Source organism: Callorhinus ursinus, unplaced genomic scaffold (genome assembly GCF_003265705.2).
Source record: "Callorhinus ursinus isolate GAN/ISIS: 27379988/994484 unplaced genomic scaffold, GSC_fseal_2.0 scaffold11, whole genome shotgun sequence".
NCBI classification, from domain to species: Eukaryota; Metazoa; Chordata; class Mammalia; order Carnivora; family Otariidae; genus Callorhinus; species Callorhinus ursinus.
Window position 1 is genome coordinate 59,451,376 of NW_027397073.1, and position 13,841 is coordinate 59,465,216.

At 39.3% G+C, this 13,841-nt stretch overlaps 1 long non-coding RNA gene across 2 annotated transcripts in view; it reads left to right on the plus strand.

The window, feature by feature from the left end:
• Positions 1-13,345, plus strand: part of LOC112835154 (uncharacterized) — a 29,892-nt gene extending 16,547 nt beyond the window's left edge. For both annotated transcript variants that reach the window (XR_003211125.2, XR_012380088.1), the window contains exons 5-6: positions 3,196-3,304; positions 7,900-13,345. This is a non-coding gene — a long non-coding RNA (uncharacterized lncRNA). The remainder of the gene's footprint in view (positions 1-3,195; positions 3,305-7,899) is intronic.
• Positions 13,346-13,841: the final 496 nt, after the last annotated feature.

A 13,841-nucleotide genomic window follows, 5' to 3' on the forward strand; every position in this document is an offset into this window, starting at 1 on the left:
TTTTTTAGCATTATACTCTCTAGTTCTAACCATATTGTTGCAAATGGCAAGACTTTCTTCTTTTTTATGGCTGCATAATATTCCATTGTACCACCTCTTCTTTATCCATTCATCAGTCAATGGACACTTGGGCTGCTTCCATATCTTGGCTATTGTAAATAATGCCGTTATAAACACAGGGGTGCATGTTTCCCTTTGAATTAGTGTTTTGGTATTGTGGGGGTAAATGCCCAGTAGGGCAATTATCAGATCATAGGGTAGTTCCATTTTTACCTATTTGAGGAACCTCCGAGAGGCTGCACCAGTTTGCATTACCAGCAACAGTGCATGAGGGTTCCTATTTCTCTACATCTCTGTAGAGAAACAAACCTGTTGTTTCCTGTGTTGTTGATTTTAGCCACTCTGACAGGTGTGCGATGATATCACCTTATAGTTTTGATTTGCATTTACCTGATGATGAGTGATGTTGAACATCTTTTCATGTGTCTGTTGTCCCACCTGGATGTCTCCTTTTTATTAAGATTATATTTTGCTGGGTAATTTAATGGCCAAAAAATAATCTCTATATATCTGAATCTCTTCATTTATATATGAATTTCTTTATATATGAATCTCTTCCTTTCCAGTCATCTGAACATTTTCATTTAAAAATTCTCTTCTACTTTATTGGAATGTTACTCATTGCAAATTTCACATGCAATTTCTTCTTTTCCCCAACATTTTATCATATTTTCAGAGACAACAAAGTTGAAAGATTTTTCAGTGGACATGTATATCTACCTTTAGCATTTTACTACAGTTGCTTTATCATCTATCTATATGTCTCCATTTATTCATCAAGGTACACATCCACTAATTCATCTTGTTTTTGATGCATTATAAAGTAAATTACAGATATCAAAACACTTCTGCTCAATACTTTATACCATGAAATTTCCTTTGACTTTAATCTCTACAAATCAATAGTTTTAATACTTTTGAAAGTGAAATAGCTAAAGCTAAATCTGTTGAAATAACATTACATTAATAGTAAGCAACAGTTGAAGTTCATTGTAACTGTGAATAGCACAATTTAAAAGTTAAATTTATTTTACCCAAAGACCACAATGTGCTTTTTATTTGATGATATTCTATTGCTTTTCTTAACTCTTCTAGTGCATGTCATATCTTTTCTAAATTAACCCAATTTTTAAAGCATTTCATTGGCTATCTTGTCATGTATTCAAAAGTGACCACAAGGCCATATTTTCTGTGTTTCTTAGAGATGTTCTTTTTGGGCAAATGCAAAGAAATATCACAGATAATCACTGAGAGGTTCTGAAAAATGTCATCGACACCCACATGTCTCTTTGGTAACAAATTCAAACTAAAAAACATCGACATTGCCAATGACACAAGAATACTTCTGGATTTCTGGCCAAAATTCTGGCAGCACCTTTTCCTTTGCTAACTTGTGACTATGCTTTCATAGGCTCCTCTAGAAAGACTTTCAAATCAGTTCTTCATGCTAAAATTTATTTCTTCAGTTCTTGATTTAAGTCACACCTGTGCTTATAACAGGTATAAAACCAGGAGCTGCTCACAAATCTCAGTTTCCTTGTTTTTGTTCTGCTTGTAGCAACATACATAATAAATATTCGTTGTTCAACTTGACTTTTTTCTCTGCTATAACCCAGTTGAAATAAATAATACTTAAATTGTTAAATGTTATGCATGGTTTTTCTTTCACTTTATCACTCCTTAAAATGCTAATCTCATTTTGAGTTCTCCATCCTAGAGATTAGCATTTGCTTTATTTTTTTAACTGACTTTTGTGCTTATCCTTCTAGAATCAAATTATGAAGTTATTTCTAGTAAATCTATAAATGTCCCATTATATTCTTTTTGTGCTATTGACGCCTTAAAGAGCAATGTCATGCTTAGTGAAATACTGGACACATTACTTCATAAGAATAACACACCAATGTTCTCTATGAATGTTTACTTGTCACTGTTGAATACTATCTATTGTTTGCCCTTTAATCAGCTTTATTTAAAAATTGTACATGAAGCATGTGTCACTTCTTGTGTTACACAAATGACATTTTATGCTATTTTCATCAAAAAACCAAGTTTCCCCAGTTACAAATGTGATCATTAACCTGAAGACTGGTTGTAAAACATTTTGACTGTAGTAACAAAATGCTTTCTTTGAACGTAGCATATAAAAGGTACATTTTTTTCCTCCATTTAAAAGATTTTGGTATAAAATGAAATCTCAAAATTTCTGCCACTTCAACCAATGGAAGACTGTAAATTTTAATGCATTGTAGTTTGCTGGAAACATCCTCACACCATCACATGGATATCATGGCCATTTTCCAGAATCATTATGCAATAGACATCACTCAGGTTTCATTTTTCTATTTGAATTTGCCAATTTTATCCCTAATAGACAGGCCAGAGTTTTAATTAGTGCATTCAGGTTGACTTGTTCTGTCATTTTCAAAATCAGTAATTCAACCTTCATTTAGCAAAAATTACAAAATTTTAGGGATTTCGTATGACTTTATCAACTTGTGAATTTGATGAAGATAATTTACTGTTCATATTTTTATTTTAATAAAGAATTAAATATTTATAAATAAAGTGTCTAATGTTTTGTTTACAATTTATGTTGCCTTTAACAGAAATCTGCTGATTTTAATTTTTTCCAGTTTTTAAACATTTAAGAAGACCACATTTTGGAAAACGTCCTTTATTCCTTTCTTACTTTTTCTTCTTGAGGCTCTACTTTTGCATTTTTTTCCATTTTGACCTCTATTTGTACTCCTTTTCTTTTACCTAACATAAAGTGCTAAAATATAATTGTTTTAAGTATGGGTGTATTTTCCTCAATCTATGTGTATATATAAATTAAGGTAAATGAAACAACAAAACATTTAAAATTATTGCATGTTTTCCAAAAATTTGTTTTTTCTAAAGTATTCAAAATTATCCATTAAAATCCAAAAGCAAAATACACATTGAATTCAATATACTTAATAAATATTAACATTCTCAATAAAAATATATTGTTTTTATTTTATGAAATTTAAATAAATGTTCTGAAACAGTTTTATGAATCTAGCATTTAACATTATCTACATGCTAGTCTTATGTTTAGATCAACATATTTATAAATTTAAGAGTAATATCAATATTTTTTTATTACAGAATGTTCCTTGGTTTTTATGTCCAACCTCTAGAACTGGAAATTAGAAACCAAGAGAGTCAAACTAAAATAAATGACGCTCCACGCTACTGGGTAATCCTGCCTTGTTATGTGAGTATCTATTGCCCTGTGCTCCCTGAAAGGAAGAATTTGACAAGCTAATTCATTTTTATTTTCTCTTACCTACATCCTTCCACTGCTGAAATCCTTCCCAGCACTCCAAAAGCAATGTCCTTCTCCAAGGTCAGCAGTAGCACAACCCACAAGCCTTCATGTCATTTTGAAATAGTTGCCTTTTATGTCAAGGGTGTAGCGCAAGAGATGTAGGCAAGTATTTTCCTGAGGCCTGAACAGAGTTAGTCATGAGTGAAAGGTTAGGTTACTAATTTCACTTTTGTGCATTTGTGACACACAAGGGTCTCAAGGGTGTGGGGATCTAGGAGAGAGAATCTCTTGCAAGGGCCAAGGGTTGTACTGGTCATGAAAATACTACTGTACAGTCTTGAAATAGAGTACCAACCAACAGGACCAACGTGAGAAATATATAGCTCAACACTTGCAGTTGGAGTTTTTGATATATTTCAACCTAATATATCAAACTTGATCCCAATCAGTAAAATGCACATTATTTTTGAGCACACATGAAACACTTACCAAAATAATTCATAACATATGCCACAATATTTTACATTATCCAGTGGATATTCAGAAAATATCCAATATTTTCTGAAAATAATGTAATAATGAAAACAGAAATCAGCAATGACAAGGTGGCTAACATAATCCTGTATGACTAAAAACTAAATCTGAAAAGTTACTAGATAATCCAGGTTAAAAGGGAAACTATAAGAGTTATAAAATATTCAAAATCTGTGGGATTAACTTAGAAATTAATAATTATGAATACATATATCTAAAACAAAGAAAAATTCAAAATAAATGAGCTAAAGATTCAACTCAAGATACTATAAAAAAAATAACAGGGCACCCAAAGAAACCTTAATGAAGAAAATATAAAACCAGAAATTTATAAAACCAAAAACAACAACAACAAAAAAATAGGGTAAAGTAACAAAAGCCGATTCCTTGAAAAGCTAGTAATTTAGATCTCTGGAAAAAAATGATCATGAGGAAAAGAAAAAGCACACAAATAAGCCAAATTAAAAATGGCTATGGGAAACTAGCCTTAGATATAACAAACATTTTTTAAATTATAGAAAAATATTATAAACAAACATACTCCAATATATCTGAAAACCTAGATAAAATGAATTTCTAGAAAAATGAAAGAGGAAATAGAAATCCCAAATAAGCTAATAGCCATTAAATTAACTAAAATGGTAAACAAAAGCCTGTTTAAACTTAACTAGATAGATAAAATTCAACAATTGCCTTATGTCGGCATTACAAATAAAGTCTATCAAACATTCAAGGAGTTGACAACCCCCATGCAAACCTAAAAGATGTGGCTCCTGAAGATAGGAAATTAATTTTATAAAGTCAGTATCTTGATATCACAATCCAACAAGGACCACAAAATAAAAGAAAATTAACTTCATTTATGAACCCAGATGCAATAATCACAAGTGAAATGATATAATGTAACATTTCAAATTGCACATAATCGCTGAGTTCCAGGCAGATTGGAATGAGAAAAAGCATACACCTAGGTGTATCCTACTCTGAGGAAAAATAGAAAATATGATGACTTCCAGACAGAAAGAATTATTTATTTACAAAGCAAAAAGAAATTGGAATTGCAACAGAGATTTTCTTTTATAGCATCAGGATGCTAGAAAATGGTGGAATAATATCTATAGACTAGAAAGAATTAAGCATTTCAATTGACGAATTCTGTATTCCAAATATCTCATTCATTTGTCAGGTTGAAAGAAAAATATTTGCAAATATTCAAAGATTCAGAGACTATACCACCTGTGTATACCTATTAGGAAAACAATTTTTAAAGAGCTCTAAACAAAGAACAAGTGAATCAAAAAGTGAAAGGAAAGGTGAAAAGGAGACAAAGAAAAGTAACAAGCAATAAAACTTGAAATAAGTGACTAGATAGATAGATAATCTAACAGTCAAAGATAACCTTCCTAAGGATATGCCATATAAATTCAACATAAGAATACTTAAAACAGAGGACAACTGCAAGTGAGTTTTGATACATTGAATGGAATATATATCTCAGCAAAACCTAGATGTTGGGGAGGATAAAGAAGGAAGACAAGAAGTGAAAAAAGACCAAATATCTCATCCAGGGATGAGTGAGATGCTGAGAGAGAAGAGTGGGGTCCTGAAAGTATTGTAAAGCTCACGAACACCAGGGAGGACAAAATAACCATTAACAGAAGGAAAAGGGGGCAGTAAATGAAACCTGATCATACAAACAAAAATGAGAAAAAGAGAAAGTAATCAGATAGGAGAAATAATATTCATAAGTTAATAAGGAAAAAATTGTTATGATAACCATAAAGAAGGCTAAGTTTTCCTATTGCAAACCAGACATTTCCAGATTATACTAAAAAAACAAAGACCAGCTAAATGCTGAATATTAGAAAACCATTTAAAATAACAAGAGGGATTTAAAATAAAGGGATAAGCAAGGAGGTATGCAAATGCAAAGAAAAGGAGAGCAGTGGTGGCACTATTCTTTATAGGCTCTTGAACAACTTTATAAGAGCTGTTTTAAAGTCCTTGTTTGCTAATTTCATGTTGGTTTATCCTGGAGTCATTATTTATTGACTTTTTTCTTGGCTAGGGTCACATGTGTTGTTCTTTGTATGTCTAGTAAATTTTTATTGTGTAGTGAATATTGTGAATAATACATGTAGAGACCCTGGATTTAGTTATGTTCCTCTGAGAAGTGTCAGGTTTTGTTCTAGCTGGTCTCCAAATGGCCTCTCCTGTGGTGTCCAGCAGGCAAAACTATCTCAGTTCTTTTAGCTCCCAGCTGCTTTTTTTGCCAGGCCTCTTTTTTTTTTTTTAAAGATTTTATTTATTTATTTGACCGAGAGAGAGAGGGAGAGAGAGAGCACAAGCAGGGGGAGCAGCAGGCAGAGGGAGAAGCCGGCTCCCCACTGAGCAATGAGCCAGATGCGGGAGTCTCTCCCAGGACCCCGAGATCATGACCTGAGACAAAGGCAGACACTTAACCAACTGAGCCACCCAGGCATCCCTGCCAGGCCTCTTGAAGTCTCCCATGCACATTCCTGGCTCCATAGTTAGAAGAGTTTATTATTCAGGAAGAGTTTATATGCAGAGTTATGGGCTCACTCTATCTGCAGTTTCTTTCCTTCTGGTATTCTCCTAATCTTCTAATTATCTTGTCAGATGACTTCTGACTCCTTAAACTTGAGTAAGACTGTCTATCCTTGCAGTTAAAATTGGAGAGTGCCATCAGGCATTTAAATTTCTCTGTGGTATGCAGAGTTCTGAAATGGTTCCCAAGATTCCCACTACTAGTGCACATGTCTTAGAAAATCTCCACCCCTGGGCATGGGGGACAGTTGTGAAGAGGATTGGGATTTCACTCGTGTGATTAAGTTAATTATGTGGGAAAGATGAAGGGATTTTTCAGACATAATTAAGGTTTCGAATCAGTTGACATGGAATTCACCAAAGGGAAGATCATCCTAGGTGGGTCTGACCTAATCGGGTGAGCCCTTACAAGAAATCAGAGAGACAAGAGCAGCAGATGCTGGCCTTGAAAAAGCAACCTCTATGTAGTGGGGAGGACTATGTGGCAGGGCACAGTGGGTGGCCTCTAGGACCTGAGAACTTCAGGCCCACAGCAATAAGCAACTGACTTCTGCCAACAATCTGTGAGCTGCAGGAAGACCCCAGGCCTTAGACAAAATTGCAGCCCTGTCTGTCACCTTGACTACGGTCTGGTAAGACCCTGAGCAGAAGATCCAGAGATGTCTCACCTACAGAAACTATGAGAAAATACATTTGTATTGTTTTAAGCTGCTAAATTTGTGATGATTTTATTGTGCAGCAATAGAAAACTCATACAGTTACCCAGTTCAGTTCTCATCTTTCAAGGTCCACTCTCCTTCAGTTTCTGCTTGCTTTTGGTAACTCTCCAGTGGATTCTAGTTGTGACACTTTTGTGTGGGGGGGCATCTTGTGCGGATTTTTATAAATGCAATCTGGAGGCGTGTTCATCTAGCCAAACTTCTATTCGTTACTAGAAGACAAAACTCTCTAACTTTCAATGAGTTCATATTTGCCTGGGCTCTAGAATGAGTCTCTTCAAAGAAAAAAAAAGTCCTTACTGAAAATAAGGTAAAATTAACTATTTGGTTTTAGACTCATTGACCTCACTTGTATAAGACAATTAGCACTCCAAGAGACACCCCTCAGAAAGGAACAGAGTCAGTCCCAGAGAACTGGCCCCACATCCCAATTTGGCCTGAATGCTGCCCCTGGAAATTTGATTTTGCTCCAAGAGAATAAACAATTAACTTTGGTGAGAGTTGCAATCCACTCAGTTTAGACTTCCCTCCTCACCACTTTTCTCCTACTTCCCATAAACCCTCCCCTGAGAACCATTTAGCAGGGACGTCAATCAGAGTGTTCTAGAAATGGTAGTGGCTCGGTTTGTGAAGCACTGAGGAAACTTGGTTTCCCGATGACCTGTTAGGAATAAATAAGTCAAATGTAATTTTTATTTGTGATATCTTATTGTTTTGCAGGTGAGAAATCACCATTTGCCCATGTTTTAACTGGGCAAACCGCACACAGATCGGCCCTCAGGGGTTTTACAGGCATACATATGCACCAGATGGTAACACACTGGAGCAACTGTGCAGCAGGAAGGGAGTCCATATGAAGCAGGCAGAAGATTCCTGAAGACTTGTCAATGTTTGGCTCCATGTTATTATCTGTGTGCAGTAGTACCGCTCCCTGGAATCTGCTAGGGAGCTTCTCCCTCAACTTCTTCCCATTGTGCACCATTTAATGAGTTTTCAAAGAGAAAATGACTTCCATTTCAGCATGTGGAGCATTTGTTTATAGCTGGGTTTGCAAAAAAGAATCTGGAATTATTTTTTGGTAATTTGCACATTACTAAATAACAGATGGTCTGCAAAAGTGGTTGGATTTCAAATGCCTGATGTGGAAGGAGTCTCATGTTTTATAAAAAGTTCGAGGGACACCAAACTGCCAAGGCCAGGCAAATACCTTGAAGATCACAACAAAGATCTGTTTGCAAACCGGGAGACCCCCTCTCTGGGAGTGGGGGCTCTCGGCCCTTGCTCATTGCTGTTGGTGGGATGGCTTGCATTAGTCTCCCACTGCCAGGTAAGAACAGTGACGCCGGCGAGGCCCTCAGGGTGGAACTCATCGCTGTTGTTTCTCCAAAACAACAGAGTAACAGTCATCATAACAGCTACATTTATGTGCTGCACCTAATGTCCTAACACGAGAAAGAGGTGGCAAGATGCGGGAGAGAAGGCAGGGGCGGAAGAAGAGGAAGCAGAGAACAATACAAAACAAAGCAAAATGGGACAGGCAGACCCTGTTTTGTTTTCCCTGAATAGCTGCCTGAACTCTCTTGGTGGACGTGTTATTTCCAACAACTTTTATGTGCAGATGTTGTTTGAAGCGCTGCATGCCTTGGATTCTCAGGGACAGCAGTGCTCACTCAGGAAGCCCAGATGCTGGGCAGGGTTGTCTGCCTTCTCCCTTAGGAGGAAGCACGAGGGCATGGTGATTCCAGGCTGCAGGCCATTTGCACCTGTGGCCCTAGAGCACGGGGCTCTGAGAGGGGGTTACTGGGAAGGTTAGAGACCAACTGGAGGAGGTGCCTCAACCCTAGTGGAATACTCGGAAGATAGAGGAGGGGTGCTGCCTAGGACACGGCCTTTCTCCAGTGAGGAACGCATTGTCCCCCTCAGCATCTTCGGGGAATACGCAGTGCTGTCTTCTTCCTCCTTCTGCCTCCTCCATGGGCTCTTGGACTGACATGAGGGGCAGCAGAAGATGGGGAGGGTCCTCGAAGGGGACTGGGGAAGGGCTGGGCTCATTTTCTGTCCTCAGAGGGAGGCTGACAGAGCAGAGTGAGTTGACTTCTTGAACTAGGAACTCTTTAAGGGCTTAGCAGTTAACTTGAGGCTGGATTTTTCTCTTTTCAGAAGAAAGACAGGGGCAATCCTGACTTAAGAGCCTAAAATTATTGACAGCTGACAAGAGGCCCACTGAGGCTCCTTTTTAGGCTAAATCATTTCAGATACCAAAGGGAAAAGAACTTGAGGTGGTTACAAATGTCCTTCCAGGGCTGTTCAGGAGATCTACTTTCTAGGAGGAATTTGTATGAAAATGAGTCCTGTTGAAACTACATGGAATTTGAGGCCCAGTCAGACCTTTTTTCTTCCTGTGCCCCCAGAAGATTCCTGTTCTGTGGTAACAACTCACCAGCTTATATTGGTTGAGTATTAGTGTCTAAAGGGCTTTCCTATCCACTGTTTTATTGTACTTACATCTTTTAAAATTTTTTCCAGAACACATTTATAAAATTATTACCAAATAGAAAAGAGTTGAAAAGCACCAGAATATCAATAGGGGAATGCTGGAAGTTTCTTCCAGAGCTACTTCCAAAAAGAAGAACAGAAAAAGAAAAGCAAAAATGGATAGGAAACAGGGAGGGAAGGAAGGAGGGAGAGAAGGAAGGAAGAAGGGAGTGAGAGAGAAGGAAAGAAATTCCTTGAGATGTTTTCTCAGAGTTTGTTTATTAAATAGAAAGGTTAAGTTGCTCTAGTCTGCGTCAGCTGCGAGATGAAGAGAGATAGCTAATTTTATTCCCGTTTTACAGATGAGGCAAAAGAAACAGCAGAAAAACGACTTACTGAGCTCCTTAGTGACACAGCTTGGCTGCCGCCCAGACCTACAGACCTGGAGCTGCTTCTACTCTTTGGGGAAGTGCCCCCAGGCAAAATGACCTGAGAAGGTCAGAAAACGCAGGTGAAGTCATCTCAGAAGGGGGTTCACCAGGGAAAGGACGTCTTGGGACCTGGCCCTGAGAGGCTCCATGTCTAGAGATGTGAAGAAAGCCATTCACTACTGAGCATTGGTGTTGGGGCTATGGTTCCAGACTCATTGAAAATGCAGTGACAGGCTGAGGAGACTTCTAGTTGGGGGCTGTTTTTGTCATGGCCAGTACTGTGGTTTGAATGTAGTGGGTGTCCAAGACAGGAAGAGCAGGAGACAGATCTCTGCCTCAACCCCGTGCCGCTCACTGAACTTTCCTGTTCTCAGCTTCTTTGCCCTTCTTTGCCTCTCCCTTATGCCACGCTTAGTGGCTCTGGACTGGGTTGGGCTGCATCAGTAGGTCCCATCTCACACTATCCACCCCCCGCTAGGATGACCAGAGTACCCCCCCACACTGTCCCTCACTCCCTGCTGGCTGCACTCCAGACCTACCCCCCAGCGGGGCTGGCTTCCAACAGCTCCTCCTCAGGGGACACTGGCCATGCTACTGGGGGTGGGGGCAGGCAGTCCTCTTTCTACACCCCCACCCCACTCCAGGGTGGGGCTTATACAGATTCACCCATAGTAAGGATTACCTCAGGCCAAACCCTGTTTCCATCCACATGCACAGGAAGGAGGTTAAGGTGAGATTGGTTTATTTTGTCCCTCATTATCAACTCTGGTAAACAAAAAACGGCTTGACTTGGCATCGAAGGAATTTAAACTATTAGCTCAAATGGGGGTTTGGGGATTATCTGTGGATTTCCTTTATTTGTTCTCTTTCCTCTCTTGCCATGGCTAATCCAAATTTGATGGGAAGTGAGGCATCAGCTATTCCAGAAACCTCACAGGATCCTCTGTGATGTGGGCTCCCCGCCTGCTTGCAGGTTTATTTTTGTCACTTCTTGCCTTCACATCTCAAGCCCGTGACCCTGCGTCTTGGTGCATTGTGCTCTAGCGTTTCCTGAAGCGAGCACCCGCAGCCTCAGGATTCAGGGTTCGTCTCCTGGGCCTCCCAGAGCAAGATGTGGGAGCAGCCCTGCTTCCAGGTCGGTGCCCTTCTGTGTCTGGGCGAGCTTCTGGGATAAAACCTGTTCTTTCTACAGAGCTCTGTTCCTCATTTCTATTGGCCCTTTAGCAAGAAAAAGTGATCCCAGTGTTCATGTCCCCTTGCTGGAACGGAGGCCTGTCATCGTGGGGAGGGGGACTTGTCCTCTAGCAGCCCTGGGGTGCCTCATCAGGAGCTGTACCACGCCCTGCCCCAGACAGCCACAAAATGTTTACAACTCCAGTTGAAAAACCACAAGCTTAGCAAAATGTTTGCATGGAGGCAAAAGACAAAGCCCACTGACATATTTTTCTTAAACTGTTAAAATCCTGCAGGTTGGTCTGACTTTTCTGAGCGTGAGTCCCATGAGGCTTTGATCAATATCAAGGATCAAATCATTTACAGAAAACACTTTTCCTTTGGAATGTGTCTTGTAGTCCTTTAAGCTCCATTTGGCCTACTATTATTTATGATATTTGAATTTTTCTTTAAATCATCAGGAAGTCAAAGGCAAGTTTTAAATTAAAAAAAAAGATATTCTATTAGAAATTAGAAAATTAGGTCTGTGTCTTCAAGAATAAAATTATATGCCTACATTAATCCCACAGTATATTTGAGGGCTGATTTAATTGAGTTAGCCAAAAAAAGACAGAGATAAAAAGGAATTATTCCTCTCCTAACAAATTAAAATCAACTGTGGATAAAATAAGCCAGACAATCAGTTAAACTCTAGAGTTCTCTGGTTCAGGCGTGGGGGAGGGAAGGCAGCTGAGCCTGTGGTGTATGTCCTACCTGGTGCTAGGAAGGATCTAGGCTCGAGGTACTGAGCTCCGGGCAACTTGAAAATATATATGGGGCTCTCAAATTCTAAGAATGAAAGTTCCATGACACGACTGATTTTGAAACCAACTCTTCAGAACTTAAAAAAAAAAAAAGTTAAGGAAAGTGGTGAAATTTTTAATTCTAGTTACAAATTTGTCCTCAAACATTTGTGACTGAAGATCCCATTCACAGATTTAGAACAGTTGCAGCCTACGGGAGTGTGTCTGTGACTATCCATGAGACACAAACAATTACAGGCACATCGCCTCAGTTCACTTTGCAAATGAATAATGCACTTTACATGATCTCTGAATACATGGCTTTTCTTTATCTTTGGAGCAATATGAAGTGACGTTATCTGAAAAATAATTTAGACAACAGTAAAGACTCTAGCAGCCAGTGAAGAATTTGCAATGCAACATAATCATGGACACCTGGCTGGCTCAGTCGTTAAGCGTCTGCCTTCAGCTCAGGTCATGATCCCAGGGTCCTGGGATCGAGTGCTGCATCAGGTTCCCTGCTTAGTGGTGGAGTCTGCTTCTCCCTCTCCCTCTGCAGCTTCCCCTGCTTGTGCTCTCTCTCTCTGTCAAATAAATAAATAAATAACCTTTTTAAAAAAAATGTCACCATAACATGTAACTTATTCCAGCTTATGGAACTTGTCTCCACCGTGCTAAGATAGTTCTTTACCTGCCGGACGTGCGTGGTAAGTTCAACACCTTCGCTAATCTACATTCATTCTGCAGAGACCATTTTGAGTCCTTTAACGAAGGAGCATGTATTGATTCAATGCTGACCTCATGTGGTTTGCCATCCTGGCACGTAAATAAACATTTTGAGGATTTTGCTCGGGCTGTACTTTGCACGGATCGCCAATGGCAGTTAGACAGGAGCTCCTTCACATGCCACAGCTGGGTCCCAACCTCCTGATACAAGACTCCAAGGAAGGACCCAGCACATTTTCTGTAACTTGCAGAAACAAATGAAATCACTGCTTATTATTTCCTGCCTTCCCACCCACAAATACTGGGACATCGGGCCATTTAATTCAGCAGTGGGAAAACTATTGCACTGCTTGAAGTGATGGGCACTGGACCACATAGTTAAAGAGGAAATCCAGTTCACTGCTGTTTCTCTGAGTGGAAAATCGGAATTGGCATCGAGATTTCAGCCAACATGAGCAGTCATTTGGAGCTGAGTCTGGTTCCTAGGTACGATCGACCCTAGGTTCATTCACATAATGCTACCCTGATTTTAATCACCTTTCAAATTGGCAGAAAGTAAAAAAGAACTGAATTCTCAATAATGTTAAACTGAAACATAACTTGGCTAGAAAAGGAAGATGGTTATTGGGAATTTTTAGAGACGGAAATATCTAGAGCTCCACTCTTAAGCTTCTTTCAAACACAGGCCTTATGAATCAGCCACTAGCCACCACAGACTCAGACAATCTCAGAGTGAACAAGAACATAAAGGTAATTTCTTCTCATGTGAAACTGCTGTCACAAAGTTTGAGTTGCCTCTGGATGGCAAATTCCAACAGACACTTTTGGGTCCTACTTTTTAACACCATCTACAGCATTTGACACTCTTGGACATCCTTAATTTGACATTCTGACTTCCCTTGACTCCCTCCCAGCTCTGGTCTTGAGTCCTTTTCCTCCCTGCTCGCAGCTCCCCAGCCCCCTTCACGGGCTCCCTTCCTGTGGCCACATCACGAATGTTAGAATCCACTATGGTCTCATCCGCAGCCTTCTTTCCTCACACCCTCCGATCTCCCCAGTGATTTCATTCAACTCC